At 36.1% G+C, this 26613-nt stretch overlaps 1 long non-coding RNA gene across 9 annotated transcripts; it reads right to left on the bottom strand.

Moving 5' to 3' along the window:
• Nucleotides 1–18776: 18776 nt before the first annotated feature.
• LOC145167009 (uncharacterized) lies at nt 18777–22477 on the bottom strand. 9 transcript variants are annotated; one of them, XR_013740850.1, is made up of 6 exons: nt 22043–22475; nt 21679–21878; nt 21026–21502; nt 20887–20929; nt 20425–20705; nt 19984–20283 (listed from the first exon to the last, which is right to left on the bottom strand). It is a non-coding gene; the product is annotated as an uncharacterized LOC145167009 (long non-coding RNA). The 9 variants fall into 9 exon arrangements; XR_013740847.1 differs by adding an exon at nt 18777–19183 and having other exon boundaries at nt 20197–20283; nt 20425–21502; nt 22043–22477; XR_013740849.1 differs by adding an exon at nt 18777–19173 and having other exon boundaries at nt 20197–20283; nt 20425–21502; nt 22043–22477.
• Between the last annotated feature and the right edge of the window lie 4136 nt (nt 22478–26613).

Below are 26613 nucleotides of genomic sequence, written 5' to 3'. Positions count from 1 at the left end.
GGTCCCAAAGCTTGAAGCTTTATGAATTGTTGAAACTCCAGAGCCTAATATATGTCCCTTTGAGTGTTTTAATGGAGTGGTTTAATAAAAATGGAGTCTTGGACGTCAAAACCACCACATGCATGAGATATGAGCATTCTTGAGAATAGAGAGTGAGAGTTTTGGTGTTTGTGACTTTTTCAGCCATGCAAAGGCTTAAAGTTACAAACTTTATGGAGTATGAGCCTTTAAGAAGTCCAGATCTGAGATTTGAGCTAAGGTCTTAACGGATTAAGACCAAATGAGTAGAAAGAGCAAAACTAGGGCATACTCTAAGCATAATCCCAATACCCGCAGCGTAGAGGGCTTGTACGCACGGCGTACACACTGTCGTTGACTTTTAGTTGACTTTTAGAATTTTGTCAATTTGTGGACTATTAAGGCCATGGAAGGGTAAAATGGTCTTTTATCCTTCTGTGAGTTTGTAGTAGGGTTTAGTCTAGTTTATTTGAGAGCCGTTATTAATTAGAGATAATTATCGTATGTGTTATGTGGAGGCTAGACCGGTGATTTGAGTTCGAGGTTATCCGATTTCTTGCGAGGTGAGTCTTCTCACTATACTTACCTAGAATGGTAATTTTTGTGTGACCGGAGGGTCTTATGTGCTTATATTGAGTATTGTGATATCCTGCATTATTTCTTTGTGATTTATGATGTGTATTATTCTGTGCATACCGAGTTAGGACCGGAGGGTCCACCCGAGTTGTTGGACTGGAGGGTCCTACCGAGACATATTGACCGGAGGGTCTTATTTGAGTTATAGCCATGAGAGGCTAATGAGATATGTGTGGTATTTTGGGGAACTCACTAAGCTTCGTTCTTACCGTGTTATGTGATATGTGTTTCAGGTACTTCTCAAGATCGCGGGAAGGCGCCAACTTGATTATACACACACTTGAGATGGAGTTTATGTTTTGTGGATCCTGGATTTTATCAAACGATCATTGACATTTGTGTTTTAGAAATTTGATACTTGTGGTTTTGGAATGTGATAATGAGAATTATGTATTTTTGAAAAATGAAATTTTTGTTTGAAAATTTACGGTGTTACATTCTTCAAATTAATCTCGACGGTCCATCTACAATTTACAGCCTTCATAACAAGAATTACATCCATGTCATTGTTGATGACTACAATCGATTCACATGGATTTTATTCTTAAGACTGAAATCAGAAACACCGCACACTATGATAAACTTCATCATAGAAATTGAGTTGCAGATCAAGCTGGAAATCAGAAAGATAAGAAATGACAATGGAATGGAGTTCACTAACAAAATAAAAAATGATTTCTTGGTAGCCGAAGGTCTCAATCACAATTTTTCATCACCTTGCACACCACAACAATATAACGTGGTAGAAAGAAGAAACAAAACCCTGGTAGAAGCTGCGAAATCCATGCTCAACTTCACAAATTTTCCTCTATACTTTTGGACAACAGTTGTGTCAACTGTCTGATTTGTTCAAAACAGAAGCATCATCCCAAAGCGCCTCAACAGAACTCCATATGAAGAAAGTTTGAACAATCGTAAACCTAATGTTCATTTCTTTCATATTTTTGGTAGCAGATGTTTTATGAAAAATAACAAGGACCATCTTAGTAAATTCGCACCAAAATCAAATTAATGTATATTTTTTGGTTAATCTACAAATAAGGTTGCCTACAGGGTTCTCATCAAAAGAACGAGATTAATAGAAGAAAGTTTTAACGTAAACTTTGATGTTCAACGAAACAAAGTTCATCATCGAAAGTGATGTTCCAATCCAATCTAGATCTCTCAACATAGTTGAAGTTAACTGTGATGCTCTCTTTGATCCTCTAGAGACTGCAAAATTATCTGAAGTTCTTATTTCTCATGTTGCTCAGGTACAACATACCGAAGCATCTACACCTTCTCTCTTAGAATACTCTCTATATGGTACTTCCACCTTGCCAGTTGAGTGGGAAAGTTTGACTTCTAATCCTAACGTAGTTACAATCATAGAGGTTCCATTCATTGAAAAGATTTCGGTATTTGAAGGAATCCATCCTGTAGTACAATGAAATCACTCGCAAGTCTCTAAGGACTTCAAAGATGAACTCATTAAGAAAATTGTAGATGAAATTTACAGATTCATTGCTAATGTCGAGGGGGAACCTTTAACAATCGAAGGGGAACTACCATTATCGTCAGCTAATGTTCAAGATTTATCCGTATGATGCTTATAAACATAGGGGGACCAACTTCAAGATACTTAATGAAATTAGTCTCCCGAATAGAGAGACATTCCATACAATATAGCAGCAGATCATTATCAAACACGTCTACACATCTATACAAAAGATTATCCACCTAACCAGATAATATGAAGTTCTTCTGCTAGTATCCGAAATCGATCGTCCGATGATTTAATGAAACATTGTCACTACACAACATTCATGTCATCAATCAAACCTAAAATGATCAAAGAATCTTTACTGGAACATGACTGGAATGTTTCTATGAAAGAAGAGCTTGCGGAATTCAAAAGATATAAAGTGTGGAAACTAGCACCCAAGCCAAAGGGATATACCGTAATTGGAACTCGTTGGGTATTTCACAACAGATTGGATGATACAATTATGGTAATAAAAAAGAAATGAAGAATGGTAGCAAAAGGGTACAGTCAATTATAAAGAATTGACTAAAATGAGACATATGCTCTAGTTACGAGACCAAAGGTCGTACATATCTTCCTGGTATATGCGGCACATAAAAATAACAAAGTACATCAAATGTGTATTAAAAGCACTTTCCTCAATGACGAACTGAAAGAAGAGGTATATTTACAACAACCTCTAGGATTTGAGAACTCTGAGTTCCCAGGTAACTACTATAAATTAGAAAAAGTTGCTTATGTCTTGAAGCAGGAACCATGAGAGTTGTACAAAACTCTCTTGATATTTTCTTATAAACTACGGATTCAAGAATGGGGTTATTTATCTTAACCTCTAAAGTGTTTTTGAAATGAGTATTATAAATGAAATCAATAACAGACTAAATTAAGAACAAAGATGTAAATAGAATCTGTTTGGCACTTTGATTACGTCAGAAAGAGTACAGGAATAACAAAGAGTGTAAGCGCTCAAGCTCTCAAAAATTACTCCCGACTCCAATACTTTCCCTATTTATAGGGACATACAGACGTGTACAAAAAATACATAAGGACTAGACTTGAGAGCTTCGACCTCTAAGAATTCCTTTTGTAATACATACATTCGAAATACATCACAACGACTTCGACACTAACCAGGCCTAACTATACTTTGACACCTCACTACATACTTCTACCCTTACAATCTCCTACTTAGTGAGAAGTGTCGAATCTATGTCATCATCATCTTCACGGCCTGGTGAAGTACTCGGGGAACCTCCGTATACTAGACAATCGTCTTTCAGATTCCAGCTTTATCTCTTACAGTATTCTTCTTACAATTTCCAGGACGAACTAGCAAGCTATTATACTGAGAGTTCATATACCTCTCCACATCACAAACTTTGAACAAAAATTTTGTCATCTTGTTATTCTTTGTCTTTCTGAGAAAGACAACTACCAACGGTTTGTGAACAATCTCGCCAGCATCATAGTCCTTGAGACTACCTTGCCCTTTCAACATCGACTGATGATCCTTCGAGGTTCTATTCACTGCATAGCAAGCTCGATATCCGTCATAGCTAAGCAATCATAGTAATTATCTGTGCAAAGCCAATCAAGAAATCATATTTGTTGTTCACTTGAAGCTTTGACACATCGAGAATGCTTAATATATTCGCCACATTGATAAGATCATTAAGGTTCATAAGAGGGACATCAGCCACAGAGAAGTCACAAGCCACATTGTTTGCTCTGACAACATAGTATCGAAAATTCTGCAACAGACCCTCAAACAAATTTTCTCTAATGGTAATACTTTGACAATTTTAATAGGATACAAAACCTCTTCTTCCTTCTTTCCCAAAACAGCATGAAACTTTAAATTCAATCTCTTATACTGATATTTATCTTCAAACTTATCAATCAGCTGATACTCATCAGAGATGAACATCAAGTGATTAATTGGAAAATCCAACTAATTAAAATCAGAATTTTCGATCTCACAACTTTTATTTGGAAACTTTCCAAAGTCATGCATCTTTCTTGAAGAGACTAATTGTTCGATTGTCTTGTAACACCAATGTTTAATAGGATCACCTTTGTTCAAGCCAGGTGGATCACTTTCCCGTTACCTCAGTATGATGCTTATTTGTCTTTACCTCTCTGTTTCCTTCTCCACATTTTTCTTTTTCTCTTCCTCATAAATCACTTTCTCAATTGCCTTACCTTTGTCACCTTTATCATTCTTAGATGGTGGTGGCTTTGAACTCGAACTCGATCCTCCAGCAGTTTCAATAATAACAATGCCTTTGGTTATTTTCCACGAAGTCATTGTTGTAGAAGTTGTTGTTAGAGAAACAAGAAGTGATGTTGGAATATGCGTCGACATCACCTTCCCCACAACTTTTCCTTAATCAGGATCCTTCAAAGAGCCAACCCCTTATCCCCCCCCCCCCTTGCACCACTTGTTTCACAGGTGGTGCATATGTTGGCGTTAGATGTAATAATTTGAGAAGAGGAGCAAGTTCTGCTTTGAGATTCGTTTCAAGAGAAGAAATCATCTTCGAAATGGACTCCTGAGAAACAGAAGATTGTTGAGAAAGATCAATCTTCGACATAGACTCTTTTAAACTGCCCAAAAACTCATCCAACTTTGCAAACACTTTCGAATCAGATTCTATCTTGGCATCAAGCTTGGTAGAAGATGAAGTATTATACTCCACATGCTTCTTTATCACTTCATCAATAACGTCTACCTTGCCATGAAGACTAGAATAGTTCTTTTCTATCTTTGCCACCTCCTTCGACATCTCTGACTTGAGTTCCTCCAATTTGATATTGACAGACTCCTCCACCTTCTTGACTTCCTCAACAAAGAGGATATGATGTTCTTTTGAAACGTCACGAATCTTGGTCATCTCAAATTGGAAATTTTCAATATGAAGCGTTAAACGCTCTTCATGTTTCTTCTCACATCCACCTCAATCCCAGACACTGAATTTTGACCCCCTGTATATGCCTTAATTTGTAACAACGAATTCAGCTTGTTATTAAGAATTTTAAATTGTTTCCCTGACATAAGCATATGATCAGGAATGTTATCTTCTTCGGGGTCAAACTGGATCTCGAAAAAGGATACCATCACATCATCATCATCATGGTCACCTTTTGGAACTGACTTTTCCCTTTGAGTAGATTGGGAAGAGAAAAGGGAAGTAATTGGTTGATGCATGAGGTTTGAAAATTGGGTGAAATGGTAGAAGCAGGTAATGAAGTTTTAAATAGGAGAAGAGAAGGGTGGTAAAGAAGTAGAAGTATCGATAAGGGTAGTTTTGATGGTAGAAGATAGAATGAGTGTGGTATTAATAGTAGAAGTGTCAACAGAAGATGTACCATGAGCTTCGTTATTCGTCACCCCTTCACCCATATTGAAATTTGTGTCCATAGTAGATATGTGTATAGTGATGGCTGAGGTTCGAACCTTCTCTGAAATAGACTCAGTCCTCGAAACCTCGGGTGGTATGACAATTGTCTTTGCATGGATGGTAGTAGTTGGAGATTCACTCAAATTAGTGGTTGTAACCATATTAGATATGTTTACATTACCACCAAGACTTCCAGTCTCCTTGAAGGTCGACTTAACCGGAGAGTCCCTTTGAGGTGTCTTGAAGCCCAATCTAATATCATAACGAATCGGTGATCTATTGCTTCCACTTTCGGAATCAGTTTCCACGACAACCTCATCAAGTGGATCAACCAGCTTCTTTTTCTTCTTCTTAATATTTTTTACTACGTCTTGAGCTTTACATTTCTTTGATGCTGGTGAGATTGGAACTGGAACATCACGAATATGCACACCCCTTCGATTAAGTTGGGGTTTGCGAATTTTCCTTATCTTCGAAACAGAATCCTCTTTTGGTGAAAATGGTTCATCAAAAGCATCTTCAATAATTGGTGGTTTAGGAGAATGACGAGGTCGATGAGTAGGATTCTTGGTGCGTTTGAGAATACCTAATTTCAAGGGAATAACCTCCTCGAAGCTTCTTTTTCAACTTTCTCAGGAACAACTTTTGTAACCTCATTCTTTATTGTCTTAGGAACAGACTGCGGTTGGTTAGACTTCTTTGTCTTCTTCGAAGCTTTAGCAACCTTTGATGTTCTGTCCACTCTTTTTGGCAACAAAACTCTTACTTGAACATCTGGGTTAATAGTTGTCAAATCATGAACAAGAACAGGATTGGCAGGATCGACTTTGCGTAACATAGCATATGGAATTCGAGCCACAATTGGAAACAAAATTGGATCATCAGTAACAATTTTGGGATTTTGATAGATAGAAAACTCCGCCATTGCATCCTCGGATGGTACCAAAATCCCTTTTTCTCATAAACCTCTCGTAGAATCAATATCCAATATTGTAACGCCCATGTTTCGAGGCTAAGCATTAATTTGATAATGTAATATTCAAGGTCAATATTGTAACATATTTTAAAGTAATAAAGAGGAATTACTTGAATATTATGTGAATTATGTGATTTTATGTGATTATATACTTGTTTGTAATGATATAATAAAAATTAGCGTCAAAAATAAAACGTTAGGTAAGTCCCATATCAATGAAGAAATTTGTAGTGGTCGTGACAAGGATTCCGGGGATATGAAGAACGCCGAAATCCGAGTTATAACGAAGAAGTTATGGTCTGTTGAAGTTTCGCGACAAAACCGGCACGACACTGCGTGACGTAAAAAGCGGATTTACGATACAATGCTTTTTTAGCGTTAGCAATATAACCGAAATTCGTAGCATACATTAAGCCGAGAGCATGCACAAAAAGAACGCCTAAAGCTGACTTCGTCTGAGGAAGTTATCATTTTTCCAAGTTTCGGATTAACAATACACAGCCCGGAGTTCGAATGGTAGATCGAACGGTTTTCGTCCGACACAACCTAAACGAGAATCGAAGGTCTCGTTAATAGTAGTTCAACAGTAAAAAGATAGACGAAAACGGACGTCAGATGAAGAAGTTATGGATTTTTAACGGACATTTCCTGTCCCGACATGTTAAAAATATAACTTTAAAAATAGTCAAAATTAGTCAACGGAGTCTAAACGAAAGTTGTAGAGTATGGTCCGACCTAAGCGTGGATATAAAGAACGTCGAAAATGGAGCTCGTATTCGAAAGTTACGAATTTAGAAGTCGGAGGTGTAAATTGTGAAGCTGGATGCGAGGCTACGCCCCGCGTAGACCTTCGGACGCCTCGCGTACGAGTACGCCCCGCGTTAACCGAAGTACGCTCAACGGTCTCTTTTCTTCTGTGGTCCGAAGCTAGCCACGTCGCCCCACCAAAACTCTAACACCTGCCTTTACGCGCAGCGTACCCCCGAGGGTACGCACAGCGTAATGCAAAGCCTCGCCTTTACAAAAGGGATACGAGAGCTGCCGAATTTCTCACAACTTTCACCATTTCTTTCTCTTTCTACTCTCTCTCTCTCTCTCTCTCTCTCTCTCTCTCTCTCTCTTGCCTCCCTAAACCACCCCGAAGCCTAGGAAACCTCCCTAGCGCTAGAAGAAAGCCCCGGAGTACTAGAAGACTCCGACAAAAATAGTTTTTCGGTTTAGAAACTCTGCCTCCGCAGAGCCTGGTTTTCAAGGAAATCTCCCAGTTTCTTCAAAGGAGATTATTTTAAGAAGCGAAGTGCTGTCCGAATCACCACCTTATCAAGTGAGTGCATAGTTGCTTTCATCTTACACATAGATATGAAGTATTTTATATAAATGACGTGCTATGTGTGCATATTTACTTGAGATCTGTGCTAGATGAAAGATTTAAACTTCTTTGTTTTTCAGATCTAAACTGTATATGTATTTTGTTTTCAGATCTGAAGACTGTAGATGTATTTTGCTTTCAGATCTGAACATTTTCTTCAGATCTAGACTGTAGATGTATTTTGTTTTCAGATCTGAACCTTTTCTTCAGATCTAAAACTATAGATGTATTTTATATCTACAAATATGTTGGGTAGAACATGGGTAGATAAATGATGAGGGATGAAAGATGATATAGATGAATATTGGTAGCTACGCTACAACCTGTAGATGTTTTCGAATTATGATGTACTCTAAACATCCTAGCAGCTGTGCAAAAGGATAATATCAGCAGCTGTGCCTAATACAGAACGTCATAATCATGGCAGCTGCGCCTAAATGATAATATTGGCAGTTGCGCCTAATAGATAACATTGGCAGCTGCGCCATATACAACGATGGACTTCGTGCCTATTCCTTAGGAGAATCCTTAGGAATGAAAAAGTGAATGATATACGATTCTTAGGGTAGATCCTTAACAAATAAAGAAGATCATAGGGATGGATAATTGGGTTAATTGTGTGATGATGAAACATAATAACTTTATTATTGTGGGTTGTAAACCCTATGTACTCACCAGGTTTCCCAACCTGACCCACTCAGTTTATTTGTATCACATGTGTCGATATAAAGCTACACTACACCGAGAGATTAAAGAGATGTAGATCACTAGTGTAAATGAATGTAAGTTTGTTTATGCTTATGTTTCTGTATTGACGTTGACATCCCAAAGTTTTAAAATGAATAAAATACATTTCTTCGGAAATGCTTTGATAACATATTTATCATGTTTTTTTGGGAACAAAAATTCCGCAACACTTTTCTTTAAAAGTATACTCTGATTTTAAAAATGAAGCATAAACAAATCGGTTTTTTCTGGCCATGAAAATGGAGATGTCACAAATACCTTGCACACGACACTCCATTCGTGACATTCGTATGAGAAATCCCTGTTCTGAATTCTTCCCCCAACTGACTTACATAGTCAACATTCAGATCATATTAAAGACCTACAATCATAGCATATACTACTAACTTGCCTTTATCAAGCCCGGTATTGCGACCAGTTAAACAACGTAGAAAAATCTCAAATAAAAAATTCCACATACAGGGCAAAGTCGATTTCCGAATTTAACTAAGTCCAGTTAGAGGTGGTTGATGACCCGTCTCATTGAACATGTGAACAACATGTTCATTCGTAACTTCATAAAACAGACCTGTAATTGGAAGCTTTAAGATTTGTGCAAACTGCATCTTAGTAAACTTGTACTTCTTATCATTCATGAGTTGAAACGTTACCACTTTAGATGTCTTGTTAAACACTGCCGTTGAGCCAGCCAATGATAACCCTGTCATGGGTACTGAGAATGAAGCAGACATAACCATTGAAAGAACATAATGATTGAGAGCAACAATCAACATTTTAATTCTTCCGGGTACTTCGTAACATCATATTGAACACGAAAATTTGAACTTTGAATCTTCAGTAAGGGTTGAGATGTTGCTTCTTTAGTGGTGTTTAATGGATCAACATGACCAGTTGGTGCCGCCATGATTACGGTTTTTGAGAATTTTGTGGAGAGATGATTATCGTGAAAGAATATTGGGGGAAAATTAGACCAGAGTAAGTAAAGTCTTTAATTTAGTCCACCAAAATCCTTTTATAATCAACGGAGATTTTGAATTTGAATCGTTCACCAATGAAATTCTGCCACATGTAATGTTGTGTATGGGGTCGGTTTCCCGAAAAGTCGCCACGTCTGAAAAGGTGATCATTACTTTTTCCTAAAAACCCGTGAATGAAGTGAACCGTCACATCCGCCGAACGTTTCGTTTGCCCCAAGAAGATAAGAATCGTCACTTGACCTTCGTTATGTTGAGCTTCGATATGAGGTAAGGATCATTTGCTTTTGGGATTGGAAAGCAAAATCATATGCCAGACTTTACGAAATCTAGGTTTAAGTTGGTATGACCCAAACCTCGAGAATTTCAGTGCAAATGTGTGCCAAAGAAATAGCGATAATCAAAGTAAAAAAAATGTGCATATAGTGACATCACATAATCATTCAATGTAAAAGCAGTTGGGTCCCGGGAAAAGATCACTTCATTCTATAACAAGAGAGATGACGAACTGCTTGTGTGGTATCTCATGAAGTACAATCGAATACTCTTTAAAGAGCATCGAAGGGCATCATTTTGCACAGGCTTCGAAGGTAGGCTAAATTTTGTCCACAACCACAACTTAACATAAGTGTGAGTTAAGTAAACAAAATTACTTGTATAACCGGTGTAGTCAGGAACAAGTGAGGTTGAGAAACGTTTTAAAGTGACACAAGTTCGAAAAGATATTTAGACTGAAATCATATTCCAACAAAATAAGAATTTTATCTTATTGGGCAAAAATGTCTTAGTGAAAGAACATTTTGTCAAGACCACGCATAATGAAAGGAATACGATTTTGAATATCAAATGATGGTACTGAAACAAATGTTTCGTGAAAATCTTGAACAAATTTCATCGTCAATTCCTTATAAGTTGGGATTGTTGGGTTTCACCATCATCACGGAAAAATGAATCAGGATCATTAACATAGACTTGTGAAATATCTACATTCTGGTTGGCTTCTACCAGAGATGTCGAGGATATACAAGTGAACTGTGTGATTCGTGAAGAAAATTTGTTGTGAAAAAGATTTGTTTAGAAAACACATTCTACCTCTACTTTTGATATTGACTTAGCAGAAATATCTTAACTCACAACGAGAAGATAAAGGTAGCTCTTTGACTAATGTGAATATAGCCTGATTAGGAAGGAACACTCGTAGTGAGAGATCCATTAAGGCTTCGAAACACATTGAGTATGTGAGGCTTCTGGTCAACCGACAACAACATGCTTCTAGGGACACCTAACTAGTGCAAAGATTCGAAATTTTACATGTCCCTCTTTGAATATAAGCAAATAAGCATTTGCCACCTCAATATGTTGATTCAAGAAAACACTGAAAAATGTTAAACACACAAAACAGAACAAAGAAAATATTTTTGGATTTTTGTTTTGAAATTTAAAGACAAAAATAAGAAAAATCTTTTTGAATTTTAGTTTTTGAAATTAAAAGACAAAAATTAGAAAATCTTTTTGGAGTTTTTGCTTTTTGAAATTGAGAGAAAAAAATTAAGAAAATATTTTTGGAATTTTTGTTTTTTTGAAATTGAAAGACGAAAATTAAGAAAATATTTTTGAAATTTTTGTTTTATAAAACTTGAATTAAAACAGTAAAATGTTACCAAACATTCGATGTAATAAGCATTGACTTCCTGACAGTGTACATCTAACAACTTTTCTTCCAAGACACCGAAGGTTGGTCTGAACCATTCCGAGACATTTCTAAAACAAAGGTGGTCGAACGTTGAATGGTGAACAGTAACTTCTGAACCCGTCAGCAATACTTCAACTTCTATTATTTCATGATGACGACGAACCAGGAACAAAGCTTGCATCAGTCATTCCAAGACCATTTAAGATCCATAGAAATAATTTATCATCCAAAGGTTTTGTAAAGATGTCAGCAAGTTCATCTGTCGTTTTGACAAAATGAACCTTGATATTACTATCTTCGACATGATCCTTGATAAAATGGTATTGAAGTGTGATGTGCTTTGTCTTTGTATGTTGCACTGGATTATGGCAGATGCGTTTGGCACTTTGTGAATCACAATATAAATGTATCTTCTTCATATTGATTGCGTAACCACGAAATTGGCTTTGAATCCATATGACCTGAGAAGTGCAAGCAGTAGCTGCAACATATTCTGCTTCAGCTGTAGAAATCAAGACACATGTATGTTTCTCCGATTGCCAGCTTACAAGCTTCTCGTGCAAAAGATGACATCCACCAGTAGTGCTTTTTCTATCGAGTTGACACCCACCAAGGTCTTCATCAAAAAACGTTTATATGAAAAATCCAATCTTCGAAGGGTACCACAAACCCAACGACACAGATCCTTTGAGATATCGAAAGATATTCTTCACAGCTGTTAGATGGGGTTCTCTAGGATTCGACTGATACCTGGCACAATTACAAACATCAAACATGATATCCAACGAAGATCCACAGCAGGCTTATCCAACGAAGGTTCTAAGCGTGTGCCGGCGGCCATTGGTACTTTCAACTTGGAAATATTCCTCATGCCAAATTTCTCAAGCAATTTACGAGAGTACTTGTCTTGATTTATGAAAATACCTCTCTGCTTTGACGAATATTCAATCCCAGAAAATTATTTATCTTACCCATCATACTCATCTCGAACTGTCTTTTCGTCATATTCTCAAATTGCCTAGACAACAAAGGGTTAGTCGAGCCAAAAATAATATCATCTACATAAATTTGAACTAGCATGAGATGATCCCCAAATTTCTTTCGAAATAGAGTAGCATCAACTGAACCTTGTTTAAATTTAGAGAGTTTCAAGAATTACTAACAGTTGCATTCCTGGCTCGAGGTGCATCGCATATGTCAGCAGTGTTCTTGCTGCTTCGTATGGGGATCTGTTCTTCCGTTGGAGAAAACCATTTTGTTGTGGTGTGTAAGGAGATGAAAAGTTATGCAAAATCCCTAGGTTAGCCAAGAATGAATCAAGAGTTTGATTTTTGAATTCAGAGCCATTGTCTCTTTTAATTCTTCTAACTTTTTTTCTCAGACTCAATTCGATGCTCTTGATGAAATCTATCATCACTTGGGCAGTTTCAGACTTCTAAATAAGAAAGAAACCCCAAGTAAACCTTGAAAAGTCATCAACAATGACCAGTATGTACTTCTTTTTGTTGAGAGTCTCAATAGTCGAAGCTCCACAAAGGTCAATATGAAGAAGTTCTAGAGGTTCGATGATCTTTGCATCGATAACGATGGTGACCTTGACGATGTTGCTTTCCCTATTCACAAGCTGCACATAACGAATCGTTATCAAATTTTAAAACAAGAAGGCCACATACAAGATCATGTATAACTAATTTTTTTAGATTTTTGAAGTTCAGATGGGAGAGTCTTCGATGTCACAACCAGCTTAGATTTGACGAGGCCTTCGAGAGTAAGCAGACTGAGGGAACACCAACGATTGGCTTCATATCAAGAGTGAACATGTTGCCTTTCCTTTTCAACTTGAGTAGAACTTCGTTTGTTTCTCTATTCGAGATGACAATACCTTCTTCATCAAAGACTACTTGATTTCTAGTGCCCACAACAAGTTGTGAAACACTTATCAAGTTGTGTTGTAAACCTTCGACGTATGCCACCCGATTCCATGTAAACTTCCCATTCGTTACTCTGCCATAGCCTTTTACTTTACACTATTGATTGTTTCCGAACTTCACAACTCTAGCATTCTCCAAGCTTCGAAAGTCTCGTAGATTTTCCTTTCGACCTATCATGTGACGAGAGCAACCACTGTCGATATACCAGTGTTCGTCGTATTTCTTATCACACAGTACCTGCGATAAATTAAAAGAATTTAGGTCCCCAAGGCTTTTTGGTTCCTTGGATATTAGAGTGAAATGCATTGTGAAAGGAAGATCCTAACACCCAATTTCGAACCTTCGATTTGAGACTATCGATTAAGTCAACTTCTACAGACTTAGGCATCGAAATATAATCATTCAATGGTTTAGGTTCAACACCAACTTTCCCTTTTCCATCAACCTTTCGTTATGATTCAACCTTCTTCATGGACACTTCTTTCCACCATTTCACTGATGGATTTGATTCCAATGATGAAGCACTACCATTTTGTGACTCATTCAACTAGCTTTCGTGGGCATACTTAATTTGTTCTTAAAAAAACTTTCCAGATTGGTATAGTTTCCTTTGCCTTCGAGCCAATGGTTTATATTTTTCACATCATTTTTCCCTTTGACAAATGAAGCTTTGACTTTCCACTTCAATTCCGGATTTGGAAAGTGAGGTTGTGTTGGTTTAAATGGTTCGTGTTTCTTTCCTTTCACTTCCAACTTTTCAAAATTCCGCTTTGGAAAATATTGTTTTGAAAAAGATGGATTTGGAGAATTGTGAAATCGATTTTGAAAATGTTTCTTACAACCGACTGATGTTCGATTAAAAACTTTTTGTCCGTGTCAGAAATTTTTTTGACCTTGAAATTGATTGAAATTTCTTTGCTCATTACTTTGAACAACATTTCTTTGAAATTTTTTTTGTGAAAACCTTCCACTTTGAGAATTTGGAACAAAATTCCTTGAACGTTGATTTTGTACAAAAGTTTCATTTCTTTGTTTTTGAACAATCGGTGTTCGAACTAGTTTTTGAACTTTAGATTGACCCTTTTGAAAATCATTTTGTTTTTTAGTGGGTTTCTTTTGATCAAAAGTCTTATTTTGTGGAAAATTCTTAATTTGTTCAGTCGATTTTTGTTTAAAATCTTTTTGTTTCTGAAAAACCTTAACATTTTTCCAAGAGACTTTGTTCCATGCCTTTGACAACGAAACACCTTCTTCTTTTGCAACTTTTTGAATATCTTCATTGAAAATTTGTGCTTTTGTTTTCTGAGTTTTCGAAATTGGTTCAATTGTTTGAGTATCAAAATTTTGATTTTTCTGATTTAACTTCCCAAGCTCGTTTAGCTTTTTGCCTTTGAAATGTCGTTGAGTTATTGTTTAGTGTATTTTCGATTGTGCTTTGATTGGAAAAGAATCATTCTTTCGTTGCATCTTTGTTATCTTCCTCAACAATTTTGTTGATTTCAAGATTCACTTTGTCACCATTTCTAGTGGTAACAAACACTTGATTAGGGAACACCACTTCATCAGTGCATTTAAAATTCGGATAGACAACGAAGTTAGATCCAAGATAATGAGGACCCTTTTCTTTCATCACCTTTTCGAACTATTTTGTTTCCTCATAAACCTAATCAACAACAACTTTGGGAACAATTGTTTCAATCGTAACATCATCTTCATCACTATCAATCTCACAATCTTCAACAACCACATGATTATGATCATGAACTTTCGATGTAGAGGGTTGGTCAGTGTAACCTCTTCCATTGAATCATGACAAATTGCTTTGCCCTTGGCCATCGAAGTGACATTAATGACAGACAACTGAGAAGAGTCAATTTTTTCCTCTTCCTCAATTTCACTGATATTGTCAGAAGCATCTTCGATATCAGCAAAATTTTGTTGAGAGTCTAAAGTCGAAGTCTCAATCTTTTTCAAAATTTTTATTTGTTTAATTTTAGTAAGAGTCTCATTCACAATTTTCACTAAATTATTAGCATCCAAAAATTCATCAATTCGAACAATCCCATAAGCATAACAATCATTAGGGACTTTGTCGAATTCTGAGATTTTCTTCTCACAATCATAAGAAGTTGTATCTATTTTCTCTATTTAATAAAACAAGAAAGACAACAACTTCCTATGTTATTCTTTACTAATTTCAGAGGAGTGATGAAGATCAGTTAGTTTTGCATATAATCGTTTCGCACTATTACAGTAAATGTTTCTTTGTTTCATCAACATTACATTGTCTGTTCTAACATGATCCCTACCTAGAGTAATATTATTTTGTTGTAATTCTAGATTATCTATTCGGCTTCTCTTAGACTCCAAATGTTTTTGGGTATCTAGCAACAAAGTTTTTTATTTCTCAGCTTCGCTACTAACAGAAATAAGCATGTAATTAACATAAGAAATAGTATCATCAAAGTTAGATAAAACGTTAAGATAAGAACTGGAAGGAATGTCAAAAGATTCAAGAAGAGCACGTACCTTTGATGTCATAGGAGATTTGTCTGCTCCTATTGAAACGAAGCATTTTCCAGTCACCTTCTCCTCTCCAGAACTACCCTCTTCGTACCTTGCATACATTGCGCCATGTGTGGGGTTTCTCATCTCCTCATCATCGGAACCAGAAGACCAAGTCTAGTATGTTCCATCCCCATCAACACTTCCCTTCGCAACAAGTGACAATCCTTTCTTCTTAGATCTCATTTATTCCAGCCTCTCGACATAATACACCTCATCTTTGACTCTTTCCTTCTTCTCCAATCTCTTTCTCAGCATAAAATCAACTGCCAGATGGTTTGAACCATTGTAGTAATTGCAGTTGAAACCCGAATCAGCCTTCCACTTCTTCTCAGCCTTCTCAACAACACCCATCTTCTCCTTTTTCTCTTCTTTCAACACTACTCTCATTCCTTTCGAAGATCAGGAATTTCCCTTAAATTCATTGTTATTCTTGTACTTAGGATTAAACGGATTCTTAAAGAACTTCTTAAATTTGTTGATGGAATAATATGCGGCTGCCTCATCCTCCGAATTCACAATAAAACCTTCATCTTCAGTATCAACCTTCTCAGCCACTTTGTTCTCACATTCTTTTACAGACAGCTTCAACATCAATGCAAGAGGACCTCCCAGATTCATTTTCCCCTCTTCAGCTATCTCATTAATTTCTCTCTCATGAGATTTGAGTACATTGTAAAGATCTCCCAATGAGTAGCCATCGAAGCTTTGCTGTGTTTTGATCATTAAACGGATGTTTCTCCATTCCTTTCGAAGTCCCATCAAGAACGTAAGATTGTATTCGAGAGTTTATCGTGTAACTCCATATAGATTACACTGGAATATCAGTTCATTCAAGCGATCGTAGTAGAGTTCGATGGCTTCACCGTCCTTTTGCTTGAATTCACCAAGTTCAAGTAGACACTGCTTCACCGAGCTCTTTGTCGTCTTCTCGCTTCCCTGATACTTCTCTTTCAAAGTATCGTAGATCTCTTTTGTCGATTTGCATCCCCGAACAAAATTGTAAACCACCGGTGGAAGAGCACCAGGAAGTTCACGCAAACACTTTTTTTCATTCGCTTTTTGTTTATCATCTTGCAAACCAACATCAGTAGAAGAACCTGCTGTTCAAATTTGTTCTAGCCTTCCTAGACGGTAACTACCACTCGTAACACATCGCCATAGATCCTCGTCAATCCCGTTGAGGTAGTCTTCTATGCGATCTGCCCATTGCTCGTAGTATTCTAGAATTAACAAAGGAATTTTAGTAGAAGATCCAAGAAGATGAGAAAATCCAGACATTGTGTTCATGTTGAAATTCACCATAGTTATACGGACTGAAATGATGATAAGATTTAGAAAAATACATTCCCTATTTACAGTGACATACAGACGCATACAAAAAATACATAAGGACTAGACATGAGAGCTTCGACCTCTAACATTGCTTATGTAATACATACATTCGAAATACGTCACAACAACTTCGACACTAACCAGGCCTAACTATACATCAACACCTCACTACATACTTCGACCCTTACAACCTCTTTAGAAGATCAAGCAAAAAGCATTCAGTGCTTGTATAAATGTACATGGATGACACTATCTTTGGATCGACATATCAAGTCATGGTAGACGACTTCATAAAGCTTATGACTAACAAATCCCAAATGAGTATGAATAGATAGATTAGTTTCTTTCTGGGATTTCAAATCAAGTAAGTAACTCAAGGAATCTTCATTCATCTAGAGAAATACACAAAGGAGCTATTAAAGAAATATTCAGTGGAAAATTCATCAACCAAGGTACCAATGGCTTTCCGTTACAAAATCTCAGATGATCCCACTGGAGAATCAGTTGATCAACAGATTTACCAAGGAATCATTGGTTCTTTGTTATAGCTAACTGCAAGTAGACCATATATTTTCTTCCCAAAAGGCTTGTGTGCTAGGTCTCAGGTTGATCCCAAGGTATCTCATCAGATCGCAGTTAAGCATATTTTTAGATATCTTAAATGAATCAAAGCCTTATAACTATGTTACCCATTAGGAAATGACTTTAGTTTTTTGTCTTTCACGGATACAGACTACAAATGATGTAGATTGGATTGTAAAAGTATACATAAGGGATGTTAATTCCTCGACGGAAGATTGGTAAGTTAGTCATCCAATAAACAAAATTGTGTATCATTATCCACCACATAAGTTGAATACATCGCAACAACGAGTTGTTGTTTGCAAGTTTTATGGATGAAAACCCAACTCACAGACTAGGGCTATAAAACGATTCGCATACCCATCAACTATGATATTGAGAGCGCAATTGCAAACTCGCATAAACCAATTCAACATAGTAAGACAAAATACTTTGAATTAAGGTATTACTTCCTCAAAGATCATATTCCGAAAGGTAACATTGAATAAAATTTTGTTCCTTCACATGAAGAAATAGCCAATGTTTTTACCAAAGCAAATGAATCTACAAAACTTAATGGATTTTTATTAATATGAGGCATGATGAATCCCGACCCTTAGTTTTTCTAGAATATATAACTTCACAAATGAATGTTAAAGTCTTTGTAACTAACAATATATTCACTTCTATTGTCTTGATTAATTGATTGTAACACTTAGGTTTAATCATAAATCAGATGAATCCTTGATTCACCAAATGTGATTCTCAAAACTTTAAAGTGCATATATTTCTTTAAGTTTTAAGTTTATCTTTTAAGTCCAACTATTGAGCACAAACTTAATATATTATAACTAGGTAAACTCAGTTCACCAAAGTATGTTTATAATATATGTACTCTCCGGGTCATTTTATTATTTTTATGTTTAACTTTGCATGTTAGGATCACTACTCAAGGATTCGGTTAGGAAATAACCAATCAAGTCATGACACATAAGTTAAGATAGTCTATCAAACAAACTAACAATCAACTGTGAAGCCTACTGTAAATACTATAAAACATAACATTCACTTTCATAATAACAATGAAGACTTATGATATACAATACGAAACATTTCACATAAAGACTCAAAAACAACACCTAAGAACTACAAACTGCAAGATATAACAAATCTGACCAACTAAAAATGTATATTAGAGGAGTCCGGACCGACTCAGTGGCTTCTAAGTATTGTATCAAGCAGTCTGAACTTGACTGAATTAGACTCATTTTTTGACCTGACTCAGTAATAAACATATCAAACAACCTCTAACTTGACTATTATTTTTCTTGAAGATAATCCACGTGAGAAACAAGATATTTTACCTCACCTTTTTTAACATCAATACATTGCATACAATTTACCGCGCACACCTCGCTAAGCCCAACTCCAACTACAAAACACTAAAACACACTAAAAATATATTTTAATAATATTATAATAAAATAACATTTTCTTTATTATTATATATTTCAATTCAACTTATTTGAAGACACTTTATTGAATAAATTAATAAAAATAAATAAAAAGTGATTTGGTGATGGATGAGATACACTGGTAAATATGACGGCCAAAATTTATCTCACAAAAATAGCGGTCACTATTCCGGACGATTGGAACGAATTTAGACGCTATTCCATCATTAGCCTAAAGTAAACTAAGTTAATGATCATAGATAAAAAAATAAATATTATGATGATGAGAGTGAAATAATTGACATGCTTGTTGTTGATAATAATAACTATTATAGAAAATAAAGACTCTTAGCAGTTTGTTTTTATAATTTTTGTGTGTTTATAAAACATGAATTATGATTTTACGTTTTACTAATAAGAAAAAACTAAAAGTAATGCATTATCTCCGATATTTAAATATTGAAATACATTATACATATTTTCTATAAATGGTTAATGATCAGGTCCATTATTAAAAGCCCAAACAGATATAGGTGATGATCTGGTCCATTATTACATGGATAATCTTAATACATATTTTCACCTCAAAAATCAACATTCGTCTTGAACGGGTTTGAATCAAACCAATGCAGTTTAATTACAGCCTCACTTTTATCCCGATTTAACAGTAGAATATATATATATATATATATATATATATATATATATATATATATATATATATATATATATATATATATAATTGCCGCCTCAAGTCACCGTTTACAAACGACGTGGCTCGCCACGATTTAAAAGAACTTGAGGCTTAACATTGTCACCAAGTCACGTCTTATTTTATTTGGAACCTTGGTAAAATCCAAACTGATTAAAAGTATTCCAACAAACCACAGCAAACCAAAACCAATTAAGAAAAACAGATACAAACCTACGCGTATAAACTGAACCACACCAACCTTTAAGAAAAAAAGTAATTATTTAATATTATTTATAATACTAATAATATATACTTACATTGTGAATTATACGGCTCTAGCGCTTCAACAATTAAACAACTAGTGTTATGCCCGTCCACCGACCGTGTAATAAAAGAGATCTCACCTGTAACCAATGTGTGGTTAAACTTTGTTTAATATGCAAGGAAAAAAGCTGCAATCTTTTGTCAGTTGCCATATTATCATATTTTTGGTAAAATGTTAAAGAAAATGTCCATATACATAAGAAAAATAAGGACGAACTAACCTCAGAGGAATTATCATGAGAACCTGCATGCTTCATTGAAGCCTACAATAATCATGAAAGAAATAAAATTTTTTATTAAAAAATAAAAAGTAAAAAAGAATCAAGAACAATAATAATTAACAAAAACCAAACCCCCCCTTTCTTGAAAGAAGCTGCACAAGGCATGTATGAACAACAACAAATGGCTTTTTACCATTAATGGCTAAAGTATATGCATTAGGCACTCGACTTCGCCTCACATAAAAATCAAGAGCTTCAATTTCTAGTGCTTCTACTATTGCCTGTACCATTAACCATTAACTGATGAAGTTTTAAAAGCTAAAAAAAACTTAAACAATTTTGACATATTAATAATATTATTTTTGATTTCTTCTATAATCTCATGCATCTTCAAGACAAATCCTTTTAATTTATATATTAGCCAAAAAAGTGGCAGTTTATAAGATATAGAGAGATCCTTACCAAGAACTATCCCTCTTTAGAAGCTACCAAACATTTAAAACACCTATTATAACCCAGTACAAAAGAGGCTCTTATATTTTTTTTCTTAGAAAACCGTAACTAAAACATGACCAAGAACCAATTAAATTAAAAATATTACCTTCTCTTGGGCATTTCCACAAACACTTTATGTGCACTTTCTTTGAGCATGTTAAGAGCTTCTACAATCCAATTTTTAGAGTCCTTCCCATGAAATCCTCCCCTAGCAACCTCTATAACTCAATTGAAATACACCCATTTTGAAATATAATTGATATAACATAAAATCATTTGAGAAAAAATTTAGTAGATATTAAGCTTGAAAAGCTCCAACAAACAAACCAAATCAAACCAGTTAGAAAACAATGAGCAAACGTGTGTGTTGAAGGACATGGAGATAGAGATCGTTGATCTTGGGGGGATGGTTTTAGAGATAAGGGAAGCCATACCGTGAGAATGTGGGAATCCGCATAACGAAATGAAGAGATTGTGCAAGAACCAACAATTGCATAATGGTGTTTGATTTGGTTCTCAGAAAGCATTATCTAACTGATCCTACTCACAATGTTGGTGTATGATGGTACTCTGCCTGCAAAAACTGAATCCAAAGATAACAGTAGAAGAAGATGAGAATCGAGCTATATGTAAATACCCCCAAATCAATTACGTGCAATGTCGAATCTCAAAGAAGCAAAATCGTGAAGGGTAAATTGGTTTGCATATATTTATAATCAAAAGAGATGAACATGGTGAAAAGAAGATTGAACAAATTACATGGGTGGGTGTCGTCCATCTGTTTGGTCGATTCCTAGTCATCGTTGATCACAGAGATTACAATCAACCATTCATTTCCCATTGAATCTCTAAGGATGTTCATCCTATAAATAGCTTCACATGCGTACAGAGTTCCGATTCAATAAAATTAACGATCCAATCTACTATCATAATAGTTCCGAAGTTGACTATACAATGGACTAAAAATCAAAGCAATCGAGACAATAAGGTTACCTTATGTGAAGAAACAATATACGAATTGGCAAACCATAAAATCAAACGAATCAATTACTTTTACCAATTGAAACAAACAAATACAATGAAATACAAAGAATCGAAACCGAGTAAACAATTGAATTTTTACCTTAAGTGAAGGTATGTCAGACGAATTGGAAGCCATTGGATCAACAGAAGCAACTATTTTTACCAATAATTGTCAACAAACAACTATTATTGAAGCATTTACAGTGAAATTCAACTCTTATATAGCCAAGACAGTTAATCAAAACCACCTGATTTCTAGCAATCATGGAATCGTGTGGTGCGGTTCTTGATTAAAACCAATTTGCGGTTTAGGGTAAAAGTCGGAGGCGTGCTGCAGTTTAATGCAGTTTCCAATTGAATTGCTTCTTGAGGAGACAATCGGCAATTGTGTAGAACGTGGCTAGAGACACAATCATACAGAATCGTGGGGAGAAGAATCAGGAGGCGATGAACCGCAAAAAACCGCCAAAATCGAGTTTATGCGGACGAGATTGAAAGAACGTGGAGTTTAAGGGCTGAGATTTTGAAGACGACGGTTAGACTCACCGTCGTCAATAGTATTTATAATTTCAATTCACTTTGAGGGACTTCAAACATTTAAACAAATTCAATTTTACTTTGTTGGCTACTGTTAGTATTTTTCAACTTTTTTAGTTTGAAGTTAATACTTTAAATGAATGTGTTTGTATCTTTGTGGGCTATCAAAAAAATATGTTTCTAATTGTAGAATCAAGAATGTTGGCCACTTTTACTGTTTTACGGTTTCAAATGCTTTAAAAAATATAAATGTATTAGTTTTAAAGTCAAATTGTCAAATTATATGGGCTGTAAATAATTAACCAGTTATCGAATATTTAAATTGTCAAACGGTAGTGGTTATAGGCTATTGGTCTGTTACTATTCATGTTACTATTCAGATGTTGTTTGTTTTGGTAGATATAAAAACGGTTTCAGTTTTTTTTGTATGTTTACGGAATAAGACGTGGATCAAAAGTTTTTTCTTATGTTTTTAGTCTTTATAAAAAAATTGTTTGTCTTTTAAAGTCTTCTATAAAAAAGAATGGTGGTGTTGGAGTTGGTATTGGTGGTAGAGGGGGTGGTGGCGGAGGTAGGAGTAGAGTTTAGGTAGCGGTGGGGGTGGTGGCGGAGGCGGAAGAGGTGGCAGAGGATGTGGTAGATGTGGCGGCGGCAGTGGTGGTAGGGGTGGCGGGGGTGGGTGTTAGCCCATATGTTATTAGTCAACATGTATATGGCTCTTTTGCCTTTAGCTCATTAGAGTTTGGTTCTTAGCTAATATTTATTCTCCCTCTTCTTGATTGTAGATCTCAAGCCTTTCTATCAAGAACACTTATAATTTCTCTCTTTCAAGAAGAATATGGTTCTATTATCATGGTATTAGAGTTGAGGTTTGATATGTTGTTAGAAGGTTTTGTAGCAGTCATCTCTGGCGCGGGTCGATTTATGATGATTTGATTTCTGCTATTTAACTCTTGTTTGTTCGATTTGCTACTTCCGCTAGTTTCTTGTTGTTGTTGTTGTTGTTGTTGTTGTTGTGGTTGTTGTTGTTGTCGTTGTTGTTGTTGTTGTTGTTCTCTGATTGCTTGTCTATTGTTGTTTTTGTTCTTGTTGTGGTTATCAATCTATTACTAACATGAGAGGAAAGGATGATTCTCGTCATTCAATCAATACTCGATTAGATGAAAAGAATTATACGTATTGGAGTTATAACACCCGTAAATTTGGGCTAGGCAATAAAATTATTATAAGCCATAATAATGAATTTTAAATAGGGATTATTTAGGATAAATAATCTTAACCAAATTATAGTATATGTGACGATGATTTCGTACATATAAAGAACGCTCAAATCCAACTTCGAGTGAAGAAGTTACGATCTTCCGAAGTTTCGCGTTCGAACAACATGTCGTAAATAGTGAGTTGGAGATAGGTTTCTTATTAGCCTTAATAATCTAAACAAAAGTCGTAGATATTGTAAAAGAGAATTCGTGCATATAGATATCGTCTAAATCTGACTTCGTAATAGGAAGTTAGGATTTTTAGAAGTTTAAGTGTAGCAGTGTACGGCTCAGACACCGAAGTAGAAATCAGTTGATTGTTAGGAAAAACAATCTAAACGGGGGTTGAAGATCTCGTCCATATTGTTCCATGGATATAAAGACATTCGGGAACGGGCATCATATGAGTAAGTTATGAATTTTTAACAGACTTTAACAGTCTAAGCCTATTAAAAATATAACATTAAAAATAAAGTCAAAATTAGCCGACGGGGTCTAAACAAAAGTTATAGATCTCGTCGAGAGCTTTCCGGAGATAAAGAACGTCGAAAATAGAGCTAGTATGAAGAAGATATGTTTTTTTGAAGTTTTCCCAGAAGCGCCACACGAAGGTGGGTTGCACGACGCACCTTCTAGAAGGTGGGGAGTGTACCATCATATTTGCGACACGTGGCAGCAAATGGGAGGAGCGACGTCTCAGGTGTGCGAGGCGTGCACGCCAGGCGCGACGCGCATATGGGCTATAAATAGAGGTGCTCGGCCTCACTCTCTTTTACACCACCCATCCTTCTCTCTCTTGGTTCCCTTCGATTTTAGCCCCATTTTCTCTTAGTTTTATGCTTCGGCGAAGCCCTATGATACCGAAGTAGTAGTAGTTATCAGGTAGAAGCCCTGCGGTGTCAGATAGCCGGTGAACAGAAGCTCCCGGATCAGATTTCTGCCCGCGTAATTCCTAGCTTTTCGCTAAATCCTCTGTAAGTTAAGCTACACTCTAGTCTTTTCAATGTAACTTATATTTATGGTCATAAGTCATTATTATGAACCTATAAATAAGATTTATCAGTAATTCCATGTCGTTATACTGATTGATCTACTTACGGGAGAGGTGTCTAGAATGGTTATGTTGGCTTGGTTGTTGGATTTTAGAAAAGTTATTATGCCAAAATGATCCTACCTCCCAATTGTCCTGCCTGACTGATCCTTACTTGATAGATCTTGATGTAGACATTAGGATTAGTGAGGATATAGACTATTCTTAGTCTCCAGGATCATTAGACTAAAACTCTGTAGTAATTATACCTTAGTCACGTCAAAGGAAAGGTCGATTTCTAGAAGTGAAGCTGTTGGGTCTAAAATTATGGTTTATACTTTGCTTTTCTAGACAAATGTACTCTTATGTCTAGGACCGTAAACAGCTTGGTGTTTACAAGCCGTATATGAGTTTACGGCTATGTTTACTGCCGTGAACAGGTTTACGGCCGTAAACCCATTCACGGCCCATGTCTACTATATATAGGGTGAGAAGTGGTAGGTGAGGAAAAGGTGAAGGAGTGTAAGGCTAAGAAGGAGAGCATATTGTAGAGAGAGAAAGTTAGAGAGAAGAGAGGAGCTTTAGTGTGTGTTAGTGTGTGTGAATCTTGTATCTGGATCTTCATTCATATCAATTCATACAAGGTTCATCATCTTCTTATTCTCCTTCTCTTCTATTTTAATCTGGAATCATCCGTTTGATTGGGATTCCGCATCATCAAACGGATCTGATTGATACACAAGCAGATTGGGGACTTACAAGTGGTATTAGAGCTTGGTTTGTATCAGTCTATTTTGTCATATCTGGAGCTTATTTGATCTTATTTTGGATGGATTCTTGCGTTTTTGGATAGATCTTGGCAAAATAAGGGCGGTTTGTTCTTCGTGTTTTTGATAAAAACGAGTTTTGGAGCAAAAAGGGTGAAAAACGTTGTTTTTGGTCATAACCAGCGAGGGGGTGGCGGCATGTACGACCAGCACTTAGGGTTTCCGAAGAGTTTGCGGTCGGAGTTTACGGTCCGAGGAGTTTGCGGTCAGAGGGTTTACGGTCCGAAGTCACGTGTACGGCCTTCGGAGTTTACGGCCTCGGACGTTTACGGTCCAAGGTTCACGGCCGGTCTTCGCACGTGTACGGCTTCGGTGTTCACGGCCCTCGCGTTCACGGTCTGCTTCGTTTATGGTCCTCGGTCTCGGTCAGGCGTGTTCGGTCTCGTTTACGGCCATCATAAGTTGCATCCTCGCTTCAGAGATAATTCAAAAAACGAATTGGGGGTGCCGGGGATCGAACCCGGGTCCCTTGAGTTATCAACACACGCATCAAACCACTTGAACTAGCAAGGAATTTGTTAAACCTCTTCCGTTTTTTGTTCATATAGTCTATACGCAGCAAGCAGAAAATAATCAAAAGGAAATCGAGGGTTGCAAGATTCGAACCCGGGTGCTCTGCGTATTGAATCCTCCGCCTTACCAACTCCTCTAGCATCACTCGTGTTTCGTTCTTTTCGATTTTAATTCAAAAGCACTCCCATTCGCTTCTAGTTTCGCAAATTTGACACTATAACCCAAAAATCAATTTCCTTTATCTTTAAATTACTTTTTCAACCAAAAATTTTAGATTTTATTTTTTGACTTTTAATTTTGACTTTTTACATAAAATTTTGACTTTGACTTTCAAGTTTGACCTTTGACTTTAAACTTTGACTTTCTCGTTTAACCTTCAAAATTTCAAATTTAGCTTTTCGGTTTGACTTTTAAGTTTGACTTTTCAAGTTTGAATTTTCAAGTTTGACTTTTCAAGTTTGACTTTTTAAATTTGATTTTTTAAGGTTGACTTTTGAGTTTTCAA

Source organism: Lactuca virosa, chromosome 3, assembly GCF_052849685.1.
Source record: "Lactuca virosa cultivar CGN04683 chromosome 3, Lactuca_virosa_CGN04683_v6, whole genome shotgun sequence".
NCBI lineage: Eukaryota > Viridiplantae > Streptophyta > Magnoliopsida > Asterales > Asteraceae > Lactuca > Lactuca virosa.
Note: the sequence above shows the minus strand (reverse complement) of the source record. Positions and strands in the feature narration are given on the sequence as shown.